Source organism: Vanellus vanellus (genome assembly GCF_965231255.1).
Source record: "Vanellus vanellus genome assembly, chromosome: 2".
NCBI classification, from domain to species: Eukaryota; Metazoa; Chordata; class Aves; order Charadriiformes; family Charadriidae; genus Vanellus; species Vanellus vanellus.
The window spans coordinates 72,159,335-72,175,200 of record NC_138906.1 but is presented as its reverse complement, the minus strand read 5'-3'; positions in this window follow the sequence as shown (position 1 = coordinate 72,175,200).

The window sequence follows — 15,866 nt, the reverse complement described above, 5'->3', positions numbered from 1 at the left end:
TGTTTCAGTTGCTGCATCAGAGTGCTTGAAGTGGTTCAGACTTTGCTATGAATCCATGCGGCGATTTCACCGAGTGAATATGAATGCAACAATTTCCTCAGTGCCACTAGGAAAAAGAGTGGTATTAGTAACAACAAGAAGAGGGACCAGCACTTGATGCGATGACAGTTTCTGTTTGCCAGCCAAGTAAATGTGTCAGGAGGTCACCGAGGAGTATCTATGGCAACCAAGGGATGGAGGATGGCTCTGCTGGGCCAGTGTAGCTTGCTGGGCAGAACCCCAGGCAGTGAACTGTGATATGACCTGATTAGGACTAAGCTACTAACTGAAATTGATACTATTTATCAGCCACAGTCTTTAAAAATCAGTGGAAAGCAGAAAAAAAAAAAAAAAGCACCAAGGAGGTTTGTCTGATATCTTTCTAATTAATAAAAAAGAAAATACAATTCAGTGCACACTAACGTGTGGTAAATCTGATCTCTGGAAAGAGAAAAGATATTTCTCATTTCTGCTAGGAATTTTTTTACTCTGTGTTGTCTTAATTTTTCTTTAAAATTATTTTTTTTAAAGAAGTCAGGCTGGTCAGGAATCTTACAGACCAACCTCAGACTTGCCATTGGGCTAGCCATAAACTTTGTGAAGTGACATTTCTTCTGTAGCTATTAAAAAGAAAAAACAATGCAAAAGCACCATCTTTCAAACTTTTGATGGAACAGCCAGCAGCTTAAATATCATTGAAATCCAGTCTGCAGGGTGCATTAACTGAGTTTCCAGTGTAACGCTATTAAAGCAACTGTCTTAGATAATAAATGGTGATATGTTGTATGACTCACTTGAGGGGTCATTATTTTTGTTTGGCCTGAAAGCCAATGTTGTTTGCTGGGCTGTAGTGAGGAAGGTGTCAGCCAGTGCCGCATGTGCGATCTAAGTGGCGTAGCAGAAGAGCGAAGGCAAGTTTCCTTGGTGACCACTCTGGATCCAGGTTGAGGAGAGGAGATGAATTACCAACTGTTTCTTTGGCCTGTAACCCAGAGTATTAAAATCTGCTATGAAAGTACTGTATGTTCCTTTCCCTTCGCCACCCTCCACTGTGTACTGCGATGTGGAAGCCCAAAAAGTAATACCACACTGTGGCTGAAAGGGTTATGGGTTCAAAGGGTTATGTCATTACCCTACATTATTGAGGGATTAATAATCTCCTGGACGTATTGTAATTTGGTTTATAGTAATGAACACACATGTAAATAACATCTTAAAAATCTGCAGTTTGCCTGAGCATCCTACTTTCTGGAGACGTGCTGCCCTCTTTGTAACCTAAAGTTTTGCATCTGAAGAACCTCTTACTGCTCAGATGGTCTTCTCTAGCATGATCCTTAGTTTACTCAGAACCAGCCTCAGACCGTCAGCCTTGTGAAGACTGCATGTTCCTCTCAAACCCTCATTTCGATTTTTCATGTTCCTGTGTTTTGTCAGGTGCCAGCCAGTGCCGCAGCCCCGTGGGTCGCATGTGGAGGAGCCCAGGGTCACCGTGAGCTTGGTGGGGCACTGGCTGCTGCAGGGCCAGCACCTTCAACCGCAGGGGAGCCGTGAGGGGTATGTCGTGTTGCTCTTGAGATGCTTCCTCTGCCTACATGTTGTAGCAACACAAATAGGTCTTCTGTATCTCTGCCAAACAGAACCGTTACTACAGTGTGCTGTCGTTTGACGGGAATAAAGGGAAATAAAAGGTGAAAACATTTGCAGGATTGCAGAACTGTTGACTCTTTCAACCCCCTACAAAAGTAAACGATTGAACAAGCCTGCAGCTGGTTCAGTAGGGATGTGCGGCTCAAGCTGTAAATTTCTATTCTGAGATAAAATCTTGTTATTGTTTAGTGAAGTCAAGGCTTTAAATTGCAAACAATTTTTCTACCACAAGATTGAGGGGCATTTTTTGTTTTGTTTCCTGTCTTCTGATGTCAGTATCTAAAAGTTTACTGTGTTACGTCTGAATGACAGAGAACATGCTTTGTTCTGGCATGAGGAGAACAGCCAGGCAGTGTTCCTCCAGGTTCAGAAAGCCTGGAGGGAGGAAAGAAGTGAGTTAAACTGGCTGCTGCAAAATGTTGCTGGAAAATTACTTCATAAACCCTTACCCAAGTGCCCATGAACCCAAAAAGCTTTTCTGTGCTACTGAATTTACTGTGCTAAGATTGTGTGTGCTGGGACTGTTCGTTCTAGCAGAGCTGGAACGGAGTGCTTGTCTGTGACTGTAAGATGACCTTGTTCATACAGTCAAGTCCAACTTGCTTTATAAACCTGTCATGACATCGCTGTATTATGATGTGATACTGTCTGTAGCGGGAAAGGAGCTGAAGTTCACCTTACTGAAAACATCTCCCATCTGGGAGATGATGAGTGTGAAATAATTTCTGACTGATGATTGTAGTGCCATTTGCATCCATACTTTAGATGTCTGTGAAACGTGGTACAATGGTGATTCTTAAAAAAACCAACAAATTCTGTTCCTCATAGTACACAGACACAGCCCTAGAATTTTCCTTGTTATCTGTTTTTGGATCCTGTTTTGTTGGCAGTATGGTACAAGCTATAGCTGGCACCCACATCATACAGTGCTAGGCTTTGTGTAAAAATACACAAGAGTGAATGTGGGCAGGGCTGTAGCCTCTGCTGTTGCTCTGTTTGTAGCACAGCTACTTCATCTTTTGTATGTGATATTTGGACAGATTTTAACAAACCTGGCTTAGGGTCTGATGTGGCAACCAGGATTATATCAAAGCACTTGGTATACAATGAAAGGACCCTGCTTATACAGCACAAGTTATGCATAGCTAGCTATTTGATTTGACTGACATAAGGAAAACATATTTGGAAAGTATTTAAAAAATCTACAAATTTTTATTCTGTATCAAACCACAGGATTTGGTGCAGAGGGTCTACCTTTAGTAATTGGATTAAGTTCTTTAGGGAAGACAGATGAAGTGTTTCAGCAGATGAGATGTGATGGATGAAACGCATATAGTATCACCAACCCCATCTCCTGCTAAATCACACACAAATGTTTTAAGAAATAACCTGGGTTTACTCATACCTAAGCACTTGACTTGAAATATTAGGGAAAATAAAAGTGGATTTTCTCCCTTCTAAATGTAAAAGAGCCATTGGAAATGTTTTTAAACAGGCAAACTACAGATTCAAAATAATGTATAGCCAATTTGTCACAAACAAGGCATGCTTATTTCCCCCACTCGTTTGCTTCAGAGGCACTGTTAACTAGTTTGTTTTCTGAGACTGTAACAGAGACTGCAGACATTAAACAGAGAACAGTAAATTGTAGAGGACTAATAGCAGTGATGGCAGAAACACCACTTAGCTTCTTATTAAATAAAAACTGGTTTGCTTCCAAATTCTTAAGTTGCTATAGTTATTTAATCTAGTTTGCCCAACCTCTCTTTTTAAGACATTTGTTCTGCTCAAAGATGCAAAGAATTTTTTTTTGCCAGAACACTTTGTTGGTTTAGATAATAACCCTTTTTTCCATCATTTTTGTTCAACACATGAGATAAAAAAGTTTCAGATTGAAGCTTGGCCCTCATTAATTGGAGTTTCAGGAAGCAGAAGAAGGGAGTGCTAACAGAGTGCCTTCAAATAAATCACGATTAATTGCATGTAGAAATACTCTGACTTCATTTGAATATGCTTAACAAGCCTTTACTGACTACTACCAGTTTCTGCTGTTTGAAAGTAAAACTGAGAGTACATAGCATCAGTACCCATTTGAATATACGCCTGGTCCTGCTTTCGCTGCTAGAAAGCAGGAAAGTTCTGCTGCAGTCTGCTGTTGGCAGCAAGGAAGATCTGTCAATGAGAACAGACTGGATTCTGAAACTGGACATCTTGTGTGTACAGTGTGGGTACAGCTCTTCTTCCCCAGCAGCACTGAGCATCAAAGCCTTTTTTGAAGGAGGATTCTGCTTTGTTCACCTTCATTTCCCTGCTGTGTGCCCTTTTTTTCTGTGCTCTCTCTTAAAAAAAAAAAAAAAAAAAAAGGCCTTTTCCAGTCCTCTAACCATTGCACCAAAGGCTTTCACAGCGTTATTTGGCGATATTTGAGTTTTTCATTGCCATTACAGCAGCCTGCATGATGCACCTTTCTGTGCTGTTGAACATGTCTGTAGTATTTCTGTCTGTGTCCTGTCACACTTGGGACTTTGGGGGTCTGGATATTTTGCAAGGCAAATTCTTTCTTGCTCATGGCTGCCAGTGTGCAGTTCTGCTTTCTCCAGGGTCCATTCCCCTCCAAAAGTCACTCTTGCTATACCAGCAAGTGGAAGGTGCTCATTTTAAGGGTGGAGGATGATAAAGGGTCAAAAGAGTAATTTTCATGCTCTAAGCTGCTTTCACTGAAGTAATGTAGCACACTTGCTATGTCAGCCATTACACCGCTTTACTGTTCATCATCTTCATCAGTGCATTCGACATTTGGTGATGAAGGTTAACTTGGGAGAGGAGATTCCAATTTGTTGAGCTGCACAAGGGTGCAACCCTCATTAAAAAGTGGGAGCCAGAGGAGCCCAACTTCCTAACTTCAGTAGAAAATGCATCCCCAGAGGACAGTTCCTCTGGCTTTGGTGTGATACGTACCAACGTTCTTTAACCAAGGTCTGTGGTTAAGTCAGAAAGGACAGCCGTCTTGTACAGCTTTGTCATACTTTACAACTAGGGAAGGAGAAAAGCTTTCCTCTTAACAGCTTGATTTAGCCAAGATCCAAGAAGCCCTGAATTCTCTGTTGTTTTGGTGTTGCTGCCAACTTGCAGTCTCATTTGGGTGCATTATGCTTAATCGCTCTGTGCCTCTTTTCCTCTTTTTCTTACACTGTGGGCTTTAAATCCCCTCCCTTTCTACATGGGAAGGGTTCTTGCAGGAGTCAGTTGGGTGGCATTTTTCATCCTCCATTCTGAGCAATGCAGCCTTAAGATCTGCTAGTTCTATGCTGATGAAGGTACCTTCTTTCTGGAATCATATAATAGCAAGGTGCTGTGAGCCCAACACTTAGTCGGATGAGACGGGGTGTCAAGCCATCTGTCCTGAAAACTGATTTCAGTCAGCTTTTATAAATTTTATCTGTGCTTTTGATATTTTTCATGCTCTGCCTTTTAAAGGAAGTAAAGGCAAAGACAATGCTTTAATCTGTTATCAGCTCCATAGGTTCCTGTTAGGGGGTTTTGAGTTTCTGGTGTTAGTAAAAAAAAAAACAGGGGCTGTTACTGAAAGCAGATTATCAGCAGGGAGAAGGAGCGGCAGGATGGTAACCACTGTCTGGAAGAGAAATGGAAAAGCCAAGTAACATGGGAAGGAGCAACAGTTTGAGGGTTGGGTTGGGAAGATATAGGAGGTGGGAGCTAGAACATCAGTAAAGTGTAGCTGAAAATGTAGAATAGGGAAGAGGGAGAGAGGAGAGAGTAGAAAGCACACGTATCGAAAGGTGCTGGCAGTGGATTTGAGGAGCAGGAGACTCCTTGGTTGTATATAATACTTTAGCAGTGTAAAAGGCTGGAGTTTATTCTTGTTGATGGGCAAATAAGAGCTCAAGCTTTTATTTCTTACCTTTCTGGAAACAGAGTGGCTGCAGAGTGAAGATATTTGCCACAGCAGACATAAACTAGTTGTTGGGAAGGTCTCGTTTTCTGTTCTTACGTAGTCAAGAGAGTAGTAAAGCAATGGGAACGTTCAGAGATGTACACAATTCCTGTCCTAACCCTTGTCCCACCCCATCCTTTTGAGTTTTCTTAAGCTTAGCTAGCTATTGCTCCAGTGGCAAAAAAACAAAACAAAACAAAACAACCAAATACTATGATCCTTGCTGCTAGGAAAAGTGATGGTATTTTTAAGTGTGGTTTCAAGGAATACAATGGTGAGGTGCTTCATGGTAAAGGTTTAATTTTTAGTTTGGTTGTTCAGATTTCCATTTTATTCTTCCTCCTCCTCCTCAGTTGTGCTTGTGCAGATTGTCTTTCAGATAACGCAGAGAAATAATGTCCGGTTCTTTTGCTCTTTCCTTCTTTTTTCTTAAATTAACAAACTGGCTTACTAGAAACACATTTTGAGAGGAGAAGTTTCTTGGAATTTTTGTGATATCTGAGACTAAGCAATGAAGAAATAGCTTTATTTTTCATAACCATATTGTACTTCTTATTGTGCCATACATACGTCTCCTTCCAACCTTTCTCATCTAGCAACTTTTCATGAAATCCAGCTTAATTTAGTATTAGTTGCAAGTTTTTGCATTGTTATTCTAGTCTTAGTTCTTTCCAAAAGAAAGGCAAATTACAGAAACAACCCGTGTGAGATACAAACTCCAAGATGATGATATCAATTTGCTTTTCACAGTTAGGCACAATAAATTACTTTTCATTGCAGGTGAAATTTGCTGCACTGACATGTTTCCTCCTCCACAGAACACAGTTGTGTTCTGAGACAGGGATAAAGAGCTAGCAGTCATGAAACTGAAGCAGCATCTAACTTTTTATTTAACTTTGTTTTCATCTGCTTGATAAGCTACATGGTAAGCTGTATGGACAGGTTATTTTCCTATTGTATTTTAATTTCCTGTTACCTGTGAGGAATTTGCACTTAACTTTGTGATGAACTTCCCCAGGGAGCATAACATTATACTCAAAAAAAAAAAAAAAAAAAAAAGGCTCTGAATCCTACAGGCATTGCTTTTTCAAAATTCCTCATGTGAAAAAATAGAAGGTACCTAGAAGAGCTTTCTGAGTAGGGAATGAGGAAAGAAACCTCTTGAGCTGACTACATTTTTGACAAAGCAGATTTTATTTTTTATGTCCTGATTCAGTATTAGATTATTGCAGTCTCATTCCATCTTAATTTCATCAATCAGTGGAGTTATTTCAGCATAAACCTGGCACAGGGGATGGCAGAGTTAGCCTCTCTGCATGTAATTATTCTCTAGTCTGCAAGAGTAAAAAGTACCTTCTGGAGGACAGCAGCACTACTCTATTAAATCCGCTGCAAATGCGATCTGAGGCATTGAACACTTTGAAATTTAAGTACTTTAAACAAAACTTTGAAACTAATTTTTTGTTATTGTGAATACACCAAGGATGTATTGCAAGAAAAAGGCACTAATGCCCTTACTCTGTAATGAGCCCCACAGAGGCAAACTTTGCCTCGCTGTTTACTCCAAAGGCAGTGAGTTTGCCTGCCTCTTGGTGAGAGGTATACAGGAGTGGGCCCTACCAGAAAAACACAGTTATTATTAACTACCTTGCCCTAACCTGAAATAAAAAACCCTCTTCTCTGTGGTGAGTTCATTGTGGTCTGTTCTCTGATGCCATGCTTTTACTGGCTTCTTGTGTTTAAAATGACCACTCTGTGTCTGCATTTATAGGGAGAAGATGGAGTGACAGGCAGTAAGTATCCACTGTGTGTATCTTACAGTAGAAGACAGAGAAGGTTGCCTGTCCTTCAGGTTATGGAATTACACCCTGCAAAATCAAATCTTTTAAAATCCAGCATTTTAAATGGCCAAATCAGTTCTTGCCCTTAGAGGCATTTCAGGACATGCAGCTGCAGTATAGGTATTTGTAAAATCGAACATTTAATTTATGCTTTAGAAGCCTCATATAATTTCCATGCATTTCACAACTGTATCTGTTAAGGTCAGAGCTATCAAATCTGGTTAGTCCTGGCCTGATTTCCAGAGCAGGCAAGTTGCCTGCAACCCTCCACTTCACTTTAATGGGCCTCTGGGTGCACACAGCACTACTGTGAAGGAGGCCAGCTATGTAGGTCCCGAAGTATGGATTGGTACCTAATTTAGTGTATCCAGGGGTGAAAATGTCGGCTTAGTATTATCGCTCCCTGGGACTTCTGTTCCATGTATTGCTCTTTTTATTTGAGACAGGAGCTGTCATTCACTGTATGCCTGTACAGAAGCCAAGTAGGTCAGTGCCTCTAGGTACTACTCTGTATGATATATCCCCCCCATGGGTGAGTTATCACCTTCTGTTGAATCTTACTGCAGGTGTGTTTCCTAAAACATTTTAGTGGGGCTCTGCTCAGGTTACCCTAGTCCTGAGGGCTGCTTGAGCCCTGGATGAGCTCCATCTCTTTTAACAGGTTCCTGTAAGGGGGAGCAAGGGAGTTGCCCCATCCTGAAGACTTGAGCCAGAAGGGGCACAGTGGCAAAAGCAGCCAGAAGACAGACTCTGGGCCCAAACCGCATATAAATCTACTCTACTCTAAGCTGATTTGTTGTTTGGTCCAGCTTTCCTGTCTTCCCTGAGTCTCTTTTTCCTCGACTTCACTCTTACCTGGCTGATCTTTATCTTTATTTGCTCGGACCATCACTCACTCTCCTTCCATTCAGCTGCTCTCTTCCTCACTGAATGCAGAGCCTCACGTTTCACTACCAAACCAGCTGCAGGGGAGCAGAAGACCAAAGGGCTGTCCATTTGTGCATCTGCCACCAAGACACAGTAGCTCGCTGCTTGCTTGTTCCAGGTCTGTTTCAAGGCAGAGGAAACTAAAATAGCTTAAAATACTTATCACTGTTGAAGGTGAACATGTGACTGCCTCAAACTGCATCGCCACCAAAAGCTTACAGAAATAACATGTGGTCTGCTGCCATCTGCTTACACCTCTTTCCTCCACCCTCCGTTGCTCTTGTCACTTCAGGCTGCTGTAAGCTCTTCAAAGCAAAGACCATCTTCTGTGTCTTTGCAAAGGGAGTGCTGCTGTGGCACCTTCTCCACCCCATCTTTCTTTAGCTTTCAGTTTGCACTGTAATACAAATAATAATAATAGAGTTGATAGTTTTATAATGTAGTCTTAATGGGGATGTGGGTTGAACCAAACAGGAGTTTCATTTTGTGGTATCTGCCCAGTTGTAACTTGTCCCTAACGTGAATTTGTTGATAACACTCAGATCTGAGATATTGATCAATGATGTAATTGTCAACCTATAGTAGGATAGATGATGTAATTCTTACCCAGTTACTGAAGACAGTGACCTTGAGACAGATCAGATGGTTGAGCAGCATAGATGGGTCACTGATTATAAAATGCCCATGTTTTAAAACTGAACTGTCATCTGTTAATTATTGGGGAGGAATAACTATAACAAAATGCCAGCATGTCACAAAAGATACAGCATTTATTGACTTTTACCAGCAGTTACATACTCTTGTTTTGACAGGTGACTTTTGATGGGTTTGCTGCTTTGTTGCTTTGGCCGTCATTTCAATTTATGTTGGGGTAGCGTAAAAGCTGACTTCGGCGAGCCCAAGGAAAACATTTGTTTCTGATAACAAGTCAGACATTTAAAAAAAAAAAAAGTAAAGAAGTAAAGTAGAGGTGGATGTGATGTGAGAAATTCTGGTAGATGAAAGGAAAATATATGGCACAGTTTTGCAAATGGGAAAGCCTAGTCCCTCTGTCTCCCCCCTGCCCCGAGGGATGGAATATACATTTGAATAAGAGGTAGCATCACTTTTTATTTGAATACTTAATAAAAGAAAAAAATGATAAGCATCAACCAGCTTTTGCTTTTAGATAAACAGTAGGCAGAACTTGAGAAAGGTCATGGAGAAAAAAGAAGTAAAACCACTTGCTATGATTGCTAATAACATGGTTGAGAAAAAGACATATTTTTATCTCAGTGGAAAGACGCTCTGAGAGACCTTAGTGCAAGTGTAAGAAACATTCAGTTATGAGAAGCATGGATACTGAAAAGGAAAAACAGAGGTTTGAAAAGACAAATGGTTGAAGAGCTATTTTTGGTTCTACTGTTGGTATTTTCTTCTTAACTACTAATATATTTCTGGCCTAACATTTGCTGTTTCATGTCAGAATTTTTTGGATATTTTTGTTCCTCCTTAGTAAACTGGCGCATTTGCAAGATAAGTATTAAACTGAAGAACTTGCCAAAGACGACTCTTCAAGCAGATCCTTACTGAAAGTAGTGCAAGAAGTTAATTATTTGCATGAATTTGTGACCCAATAAAGACTACAAAAGTGTGATCTGACTAATTAATTACTGCAATTAATTGATCTTAGGAAATCAGAGACATAGCTCAGTTGGATTCACTTTTCTTTGATGCAGAAGTTTCTCCAGTAGCTTGTGTTTGAAACTGATGAGTATTATAGGCAAGAATTTATTTTTCTGAGTTCTATGAGCATGTGCTTTGTATTGTTGAAATACATTTCCCTGTTTCGTGGACTTTTCAGGTCTTCTGTTTTCCTGTAGTATTTGCATGTGGATAATGTTACCTGATGTCTAGGGGACTCCTAACGTGTAAGATCTTATAGTCTCTTAAAAGTGGTTAAGATGTTAAAGTTTGTACAGTTCTTTATGTGCAAAGGGCCTTGTGCTTGGAAATCCTTCATGCTGTGACTTAGTAAGAATTTCAGGTTTCAGAGGGATGGAATAAGAACTTTGATGGATGTGGTCCCTTCAACAGTATTTCTTTTCTAAGTGTGCAATAAATCTAGATGTGGATAATTGAAATTGTGAGAAAATCATGAAAAGAAGGAAATGACTTTAATCCTCTAATGCCAAAGGAAACAGAAAACCTCTCACACATGCACTCTGCCTCAGGGATTAAGCATGTGTCTTCATTTTTAAGCAAACTTCTGTAATGGGGTGCAACCACTTCAAAAATTCAGTTTCTTTGGCAAACAGAGACTCTGGCTGCGTGGGGAACCATTCCTCACTGAGCTGTGAGCCCAACTTCTGACTGCTCTGCTCTCCTTGATGGTTTCATTCCCACAACTTTGTGTATGAGCTAGGCAGCTGCTCTTACCCCTGTTTTGCAGATGAGGTAAAGAAAGGTGGAAGGATAGGCTTGTAAGAGCTCTGCGACGTTGAGGTTTGACTTTGTCAGTTTCTCAAATCCTGGGCAACTATGCTATCCTGTAGGTCACCCTTCTGCTCCAACTCTTCCCCAGTGTTTTTTGTTTGGTGCCAGTGTCGTTCAGTTGCTCTCTCTGCTCCTGTTTTCCCAGTGTGGTCACAGCTCAGTTACCTCAGCTAACTCACGTCCTTGACTTAGAGCATTTATGTACTCAGATACAGTGGCACATCACTGGACAGTTTCTACCTCTAAAGTGCTGCTTCAGAGAGTGAAATTTGCCCCAGGGTTGGAGAGCAGTCTGTGTATCAGCTCCAGAAGTCCAATCATCTAACTTGCCGTGCACCCCCTGCATTTTGCTTCTGCTCTTGGTTGAATTGCAAAACAAAATGAAGTGACAGTCCTTGTCCATGAAGCTTCCACTTAGGCAAATTCCATTTTATTTTCTCCTCCTTTCTCTGTCAGCTACTGCTTTGCCTTCCAAGTTTAGATGGCAGTTGTCCGGAGGCTCAGACCTTCAGATGACCCTTTACATTAATTATTTCTCTTTCTTTGCTTGCTAGGATGTCACCAAAAAAAACCCCAAACCAGTAAGAAAAGTATGGGTAACAAATCAAGCCATCTGTCCACAATTTCTCTCCTCTTTCTACAGCTTTTCAAAGCTGTTTCACAGTGTGGAAGCAGAGGCTAAATGCTGGGCTGTTTTCCCTGGCCAGGGAGTTGTGCGTGGCTCTTCTCACCTATGTTCCATATATGAATGGCAACCCTGTTCTGCTTGCTGAAGCTTGCTCTGAGTTAGCTGGGAGAGGTGAAGAGCCCAGACCTGTCCCATGCTGCATTCAGTGTGATCTCAAACTCAAGGATGCTTTTCCCAGATTCTCACTTGTGCTCCAAGAAACCTCCCTTCAGTGCTCTTTGCTCTCCTGCCCTGTGCCTGTCTCAGACATACTGGGTAGGCTGTCGCTTAAGATTTCCCGTTCCAGACTTACTAATGTTTTAGGGTATCTGTTGTGGCAAGTCCATAACCATCCGAACCTTAAATGGTTGTATTTCATAAGATATAGGGAGGCAAATTCTCATCTGACGTAAGTTTCTGTAGCTCCTCAACCTAGGAAAGCTCACGTGGGTTTGTACCAAAGCACTATCTGGTGAATTATGGTGATGGAAATCTTCCTCACTCCCCTTGGTAGTCCACGTTTCTTTCATGCTGCACTTAAGAAACTGGGTCTGTCGTATCGAAACATGTATCCTCTGCTTCCTAACATTCTTTTTCATAAAGCTGTAAAGAGGCCTGGACACAGTCCAGGTAATGCTGGGTTATTTTCTTGCCCTGCATTTCTTCACAAGTCAGTGAATTTTTTCCCCACATCTGTTCACTGCTCTGCTAGCCAAAGTGGAACATTACGGGGGTTTACTGCGTAGTCTAGAGACGGATGAATTGTCAGGATGAGATCTATATATCTGATTTTCCTGGAAGATCCAAAGGAAAATCAGAATGATTTTAAGGACATGGAGGGTGAGTTGTTATTGCTTACCTGCCTCAACTATTGACTTAAGTGCCTGATACTGAGGGATGTAGATTTTATTAGGTAGGCTATCCCAAACTCACATGAATCAGAATTAACTCCAGTATGCCTCATGAAATGTAAGTCAGGCCGTACACATCTATGTCTCGTCTTGCAATCTGAACAGTTACTCTTTGTCAGAAAACAAGCATATCTTTGGACATGGTTTGCTCTTTCTTGCAACGTTTCTGCTTGGAAGTGAGAGGATTTGGGTGAACCCGTTTGTCGTGGTTTAGGCGAAATCCGTTACTGGGGACCTGGGCGACCCCAGATGGGACCGGCAGATTCTCCCCTCTACCCCTCTTCAAAGAGAGAGGCAGAGGAGGGGAAAAAGAGACTGATGAGTTTAGAAGGAGCTAAACTACTTTAATGAAATATTAATAATAAAATAAAAAGAAATAATGAAAAATATACAAAACTGTATCAAGCTCCCGAGATGACAATCATGACACCGGCTGGCACTGGGGCAGTCCCAGGCTAGACTCAGTGACGGACGGGAACTGGATTCTGGATCTGCGTTCAGGATCGGGATCACAGGCAGACAAACAGAGTCCTCCTCAGACGTCAGCCATTGAAGAAAGAGAGGGCTGACCCTTTGATCCCTCAGTTTTTATACTGAGCACGAGGCAGATGGGATGGAATACCCTGTTGGTCAGTTTTGGGTCACCTCTCCTGTCCGCTCCTCCCTGCAGGTGGGACCCCACTATGCTTTTCTGCTTCTGACCCTCCTCCAACGTGGCAAATAACAAAGTTGGTTGGCCTTGGGGGTTATAGCAATAAGTATAAGCAGGAGTCTCTCTGCATACCATGCCCGGGCATCAGCTATAAACAATTGGTCTTATCACTCTGAGACAGTGAACACTGTCTGCACAATATGCAGTTAATTTCAGTAGTTAGAAGAGGCCCAGCTAAGAAGCGAAGTTACTGAACAAAATTGGTTCTGTTTTACCTCAAACCAGGACACCATTGCTCAGCCTGGCACTCATACCAGGTTGTAGCTACATCCCCTTGTACAGGGTTATTCTTTCACTACTCAAGATACATTCACCAAATGGAGGAATGGAGCTGTCCAACTGGACACCCCACCATGAGCCTGTTTGGTAGAACAGTCTTGGTTTGGCTTAGTTTCATTTAATCTCCAACTGCAGGAGGGTTTCCATTTTCCTTGCTGCTTATTTGGTCTTGCCTAACTCTTTAGGTTACTGGGAAAGCCTGGTGACCTGTGCTTGCATGCATTTTGGTTCTTCCCATGTATATTTCCCTGTCCAGTGGAGGAAAAAATTCAGCTTGGTCCACATAATAGACCTGTATAATGGGTGAATGCGGAAGACAAGGCAATAACGTTTGCAGAGCCTGTTTGATTCAGATGGGTGAGCCAGGAGGTTCAACTTCATACAGTAGTCTCCAACTTAGAGCTGTGTCTAGGTGGGATAAAAACAATACACAGGCTTTCATCCCTGAGTTTTATCTTAAGAGGCTTTCAGAAAGTCTCAGCAGGGCTTTAAGACCCTTTGAAGACCTTTTCCCAGCTCCCTGGTTTCCAATGGAGGGCCTGAGAGATCAGCCCATCTGTAGCTCCATTCCACCCCTGCATTTGGAGGCTGCCTTCCTGCTGCTCTTTAAGACTCTTCTGTTTTTAAAATCAGTCCTGCCAACACATGCTTTGCCTCTTATTGTGGGGAGCAGATTAAGTAGTAAGCACCAAGGCGCTCAAGTGAAGTTTGTCCTGATAGGAAGGTCCCACACAACAAAGGGAAAGATCCCATGTAAGCGGAACCTGTTTTGCGTTTTTCTTCCTTCCTCTACTTGTACTTCTTTCTTATAATCTGAGAGGTCTAGCATCAGTCTTGAAAGGATGCTCTGCAAAGCACAAATTTGGAATGTTCCATGGGATAATCTGCCTGCTTGCCTCTCTTTCAATAAAATTAGAAAGGCCGTTTGCCTCTATTTCAAGTGTTACGCGAGGAGAAAGCAACTTTACAACTTCTCTCTCTGTCATGCTGTAAAAATGAGTGGTAGTCACCTTTGGGGAAAAAACGTTTCATAGCCCATTGCTCTTTTCTTCTGAGGCTCAGCTGCAGTGGTGGTTCCCTCTGCAGAGGGTTCAGGAGTGCAACTGGCACCCTAAAAAATGAAAAACACTTGACTCATTTGCATAGTGGATCAGAATCCAATGCGCCCGGCTGCCAGAGCAAAGACCACAAACTTTCACATTTGAGTCATCTGCTGAAAAGCTACATATTTTTATGAAGAAAGAACTAAATGTTTGTTTTAAAGTAATTTTATTTGCTTTCTTGCAGCTGAATCATCTGACTCTTAGATGGTAAAGGTCTTGTATCAACAACACTTCCTTGCTGTCTTTGTGTGTCTGCTGAACTACGATGATCAGAGTTTGACCTTGCTTCCAGTCATAAGAACAATTGTTTGATTCTAGTGTGAATATCAGTGTTTGTGTCTATAGAAACCAATCAACACTTCCCCCTAATTTTTGTAAATAGGCTGTGACTGTGGCACTTGGATTTCCTGTTTCTTGCATATCTGAATCAAAAAATCTCTGCACACAACGAAGTCTTGTCTTCTGCATTCACCATCTATCACCTTGTTAATAGGCATCTTTATTACAGTCTGTATTTCTCCTATTGAGATACGTCCAGACATCACTGGAGCCTATAATCTTCTTTCATTTTATTCTACATCATAGATTTTTTTTAAGGGACTTTGTCAGTAATAACTGCAGGAAATAGCAAGTAATGTAAGAAAAGCTGGTTCACCTGCCTACAATCAGCATTGCACAACATTTAGTATTTTTCCAGGATAACCTTTTAAAGTGACGTTTTTCCAAACTCAGTGGCAGTTTCACGTTGATTTTTCTTCCTTTTTATTTTTCAGTATGAATGATTCAGGTTGTCTTGAAAACAAGATATAAAACTCTGCGGTTTTGTACCTTTTTTAAAAACGGGCCAGCTGTTTCATTGAGTGGCTGTGTTGCATTTGGGGGTAGATATTTGAAATTTGGTTGTAGACTTGTACATTGTACAAGTACATACACTGCAGGAGCTTGTTAGGTAGTGCTGCACTGAGCATACTGTATTTTAAAGCTAAAGGACTTGCTTTGATGTTGCTACATCTGTCTCCCAAGGACTGCTGTGGTCCTAGGCATAGGCAGCAAGAGGAAGGAGATTGGCCTCCTGTGTTTTCAGCAAAGCTGTTGGTTGCGCAGACAGGGTGGAGCAGAAGGAAGGGATGGAGAGAGAACAGAAGCTATGGGAGATGTGTTCGGGAGAAGTGTTGGGGAACATGGGACTGTCTGAACAGGGAGATGTGGGGGCGGTTATGACTGCAAGCACGAAGTGCGGGGACAGCATTTTGGAGCTGAATGTGACTGTCAGGGGTGGATTGTGTGATGGGATAGGGATTAAGATGAGG